The 4,884-nt window shown below is 37.4% G+C and overlaps 1 pseudogene; it reads left to right on the top strand.

The window, feature by feature from the left end:
* Positions 1 to 860: 860 nt before the first annotated feature.
* Positions 861 to 1,412, top strand: LOC103110947 (alpha-ketoglutarate dehydrogenase component 4-like; annotated as a pseudogene).
* The last annotated feature ends 3,472 nt before the right edge of the window (positions 1,413 to 4,884 follow it).

Below are 4,884 nucleotides of genomic sequence, written 5' to 3'. Positions count from 1 at the left end.
TTCCTGTAACATCATGGAAGAAAGAAAAAAAAAGTATGGGAGGTGGTATAGTGGATAAAATGTTAGACTCTCACACATGAGGTCCCAAGTTCAATCCCCAGCAGCACGTGTACCAGAATGATTCTCTGGTTCTTTCTCTCTACTATCTCTCTCAACATTAAACAAATATAATCTTTCTTTTTTAAAAAAAGAAAAATTTATGGTTGCCATTTTATATTATTTTTCTTAAAGAGAATTGAATTGGGGACTGGGTGATGGCACACATGGTTAAGCGCACGTTACAATGTGCAAGGACCCCACTTCCCACCTGCAGGGGGAAAGTTTTAAGAGTTGTGAAGCAGTATTGCAGGTGTCTCTCTGTCTCTCTCCCTCTCTATCACCCACTTTCCTCTCAATTTCGGGATGTCTTTGGCCAATCAATAAATAATGATAATACCAAAATTTTAAAAGATAAAAAATGAGAATTGAATTGAAGAAAAGAAAAAGAAGAAGAAAAAAATGCTGAAATCTTACAAGTTCTAATTTTGTCTTTGTAAGAGACTGATATATTTTTAAAATTATATTCATTTATTTTCCTTTTTGTTGCCCTTGTAGTTTTTATTGTTGTTGATGTTTTCGCTGCTGGATAGGACAGAGAGAAATGGAGAGAGGAGGGGAAGACAGAGGGGGAGAGAAAGACAGACGCCAGCAGACCTGCTTCACGGCCTATGAAGGGACTGGGGCCCCTGCAGGTGGGGAGCTGGGGGCTCAAACTGAGATCCTTACTCCGGTCCTTGCTCTTTGTGCCATATGCGCTTAACCGCCCGACTCCTGTAAGAAACTGTTATTTATATTAGAAAACAAATTTCGGGCCCCTTTTCGGGGGGTCATGATGGGCAGCAAGATGGCGTTTGCCAGCCGGGTCGTTCAGGTAGTCAAGCCACATACTCCATTAATAAGGCTTCCTGATAGAAGAGACAATCCTAAACCCAACGTGTCAGAAGTTTTGGGAGCAGCAGGACTGCCATCTCACTCTTGAGTTTCACAGATTTCTAAGGAAAGTAAAGCATCTGACTGGTTGATGCATCCGGGCCCACCAGACACTGCAGAAATACTAAAAACATTACCTCAGAAATGCAGAAGGAAACTTGTGTCTCAAGAAGAAATGGAATATATCCAACGTGGAGGCCCAGAATAATCAATGACATTGTGGCTTCTGTTTGTCATCAGACAAAAGAACAGTCTATCATAAAGGACTTCCAAAATGACAAATTGTACATTAGGCAACTTTAATAAATATTCTGTAAAAAGGAAATATAGGAAATTGAGGACACTTGCACCTCCTAATTTATGTATCTTGGTCAGCTTATCCACAAGCTTACCTAATTGTTTATGTACTTCATACTTATTAAAGTGTGCATTTATAAATGTTAGCCTATTAATTGACTTTTGATGATCAAGTATTACCTATGTTGCACTATGAAAAGCACACAATGCCTAGCATAGATTTCCCACTTTTCTTTCAGTTTCTATTTTGACATTTATGGGGTTTATCTAGTAACTATCACTATTTTGGGAAAGTGACTTCCTTAGAATTTAGTAAGGATCATTGAAGTTATTCATAATTTTCTCGACAATTTTTTTTCATTTACAAAGTATAACTAATAAGTGGATCTTACTATAAGTAATGAAAAATATATAGCCAAAGTAAAATAAATGACTTTGTGGTATTAAGATGGGAAGTTGACAGCCCAGAATTATTTGTAAGCTCTATTCAGAAAAAGTGTCCAAGTATAAAATAGAAAATGAGAAATCAAAATGGATCTTACATAGGAATGTTTGACTGGAAATTTCAATTTGATCATGTTGTGAGGGATACTAAGAAAATCTCTATTTTACTTTATCATTTTGATTGTGATCACATAGTGCAAATTCTAATAACTATTTTCTGAAAGCTTCATAAAATCAACCTAAATATTTAACTTAGGGCCACTTATAAAACTTTAATGAGATCTTCCTGTACCACAGGTGTGTATTCTTGTGAAAATAAAGTCTCACAAAACTAAATAAATTCTGTTCCATATCTTAAAAAAAAAAAAAAAAGAAAAGAAAACAAATTTCGTAGTCCGGGAGGTGGTGCAGTGGATAAAGCACTGGATCCCAAGCAAGAGATCCTGAGTTCAATCCCTGGCAGCACATGTACCAGAGTGATCTCTTGTTCTTTCTCTCTCTCCTCCTATCTTTCTCATAAATAAATAAAATATTTAAAATAAAAAAAATAAAACAAATTTCTCTTGAAGAAAGGTAATTTTCAAGAGACTATTCCAATTTCCCATGATAGAGGCAATAAAAGCTTGCATTAATCTTCAGGAATTTACTTTGGTTGCTTGGAGGATAGTGGTGGGTGATCTTGCATATTGGCTTAGGTAGACAGTATCAATTTTAAATCGAAAGCTCATCTAATTGCATTTTATCTCTAACTCATGTATGACCAATTCAATACTTATGACTATTTTTTAGGGGAATGTGTGTTTAATTCTGCCAAATTCTTAAAGAAACGTTTTTATTAAGCTCCTTTTCTTGATGCCTTTAAGACACCACCTCCAGGCAGTTCAAAACATACTCTTTCTGTGTTAAGGTGTGGTGTAATTAATTGATTAAGTAACAGTCTTTAATCCTCCTCCACACTAGATATAATCTGATCCCTAATCCCTTCAACTTTATGTTCAAAAATGATCTCTTAAAATAGCTTAATTCTGTCTCTCCCCTCACTATTTGTCACCCCCACTATTGTTTTTTTTTTTAGACAGAGAGACAGAGAGAAGAGGCACCACTGCTCACTGCTTATATAGCTCCCTCATTTGAATGGTTCTTTCATGTGGTGGCTTAGTCCTCATGTATGATAAAGTGTGAGCTCTTCTGGGTGAGCTATCTCCCAGTTCATTCTTAGTCTCTGAAAGGCACTTTAAAAATATATTTATTTATTCCCTTTTGTTGCCCTTGTTTTATTGTTGTAGTTATTATTGTTGTAGTTATTGATATCATTGTTGTTGGATAGGACAAAGAAAAAAGGAGAGAGAAGGGGAGAGAAAGATAGACACCTGCAAACCTGCTTCACTGCTTGTGAAGCAACTCCCCCGGCAGGTGGGAAGCCGGGAGCTTGAACTGGGATCCTTATGCCGGTACTTGTGCTTTTGTGTCACATGCACTTAACCCACTGCGCTACCGCCCAACTCCCAATAAATCTTTTTTATTAGTGACCCCTTCAAACTGATAAGCTAAAAAGAAAAAAAAAAAGCAAAAAGCAACCAGGGAAATGATTATTCTTCTATATAGCATTCTGTAGATCTGGAACCTAAAGATATGGTGAGAAATGGAATAGTAGTCTTTATAACTAGTTGCATCTTTAAAGCAGACCACTGTTCATCTAAGAAGCCTCTGGATAAATAGTAAATAAAAATATGAGCAGGACAGTAACCGTTTGTTCTAAGTGTCACAAATGCAACCTACTGGGTGACAATAGGGTAACTGGGGTGGGAGAAACCTTTTTTAGATAATGAGGTAAGGTGAAATAATGTGACTTTCAGCCACTCCTGGTCACACAAAGAGCAAAATACCAATGAACCTCAGTAGCTTCTGATAAACTATATACATTGGACTATTTCAAAATTACATGAAACTACAAAAGTGTCTCATACTTTTACTAGAAGTGTCTCTTCTAAAAAAACAAGTCACAAGAAGCATGCCTTTGCACAGTGTTTACAAGAATAAACTATACATTGAATTCAAAGTCTATGATTTCACAGAGAAGTTTCTAATCAGAAGGAGATATCTGGAACACACACTTTAAAAGGCTTAGAGAATGATGGCATTATAAGGCAATATTTTCATTTCAAGGAGTAAACATGCAGTTGGAAACTACTAGCTTCATTACAGTATTTGTTGAAGATGTGCTGCTAAAGAATCATCCCAGGAGTATCTGAAATTCCTACAAACTCCAGAAAACTCAAATATTCCAATAATGGCTTGAAAAACATAATCCACTCAGGTGTCTTGTCTCAGAGTGCCCCACATTCATAGTTAAAACTATCATGAATTTGAAAGAAAAAGAGGGAAGAGGGCTGAGAATTTATCTGCTAAAACAGATGCTTTATACTATGCATGAGGTCCTGAGGTCAAACCCTAGCACCACATGGGACACTGTGACACTGGAAGAAGTTCCAAGGATGGTAGAGTAGTGCTATGGTATCTTTTCCTTCTCTCTCTAAAAGATGGAGAAAGAAAAAATATTTTAACTTAATGCTAACAATGACAGTAAAAGAGAAAGAAGCCAGTGGGGCCTAGGAGATAGTGACTTTGCAAAAGACACTAATGTCTCAAACGCTTAAGATCCCAGGTTCAATCCCTGACACCACCATAAAACCAGAGCTGAGTATTACTCTGGATAAGTAATCATAGTCATAAAATTAAATTTACACTTAAAATGTTTTAGTTATTTTTAAGAATTTCTTTATTGGGGGATTAATCTTTAATATTCAACAGTAAATATAATAGTTTGTACATGCATAACATTTCTCAGTTTTCCATATAACAATACAACTCCACTAGGTCTCCTGTCATCCTTTTTGGACCTGTACTCTCTCCTCCCCCACCCCACTTTGGTACAATACACCAACTCCGGGAGTCGGGCGGTGGCACAGCGGGTTAAGCGCATGTGGTGCAGAGTGCAGGGACCGGCGGAAGGATCCCGGTTCGAGCCCCCCGGCTCCCCACCTGCAGGGGAGTCGCTTCACAGGCGGTGAAGCAGGTCTGCAGGTGTCTGTCTTTCTCTCCCCCTCTCTGTCTTCCCCTCCTCTCTCCATTTCTCTCTGTCCTATCCAACAACGATAACAAATAACATCAGTA

This window comes from Erinaceus europaeus, chromosome 1 (assembly GCF_950295315.1).
Source record: "Erinaceus europaeus chromosome 1, mEriEur2.1, whole genome shotgun sequence".
NCBI classification, from domain to species: Eukaryota; Metazoa; Chordata; class Mammalia; order Eulipotyphla; family Erinaceidae; genus Erinaceus; species Erinaceus europaeus.
The sequence above is the reverse complement of the archived record's forward strand: the minus strand, read 5'-3'. Positions and strand labels throughout refer to the sequence as shown.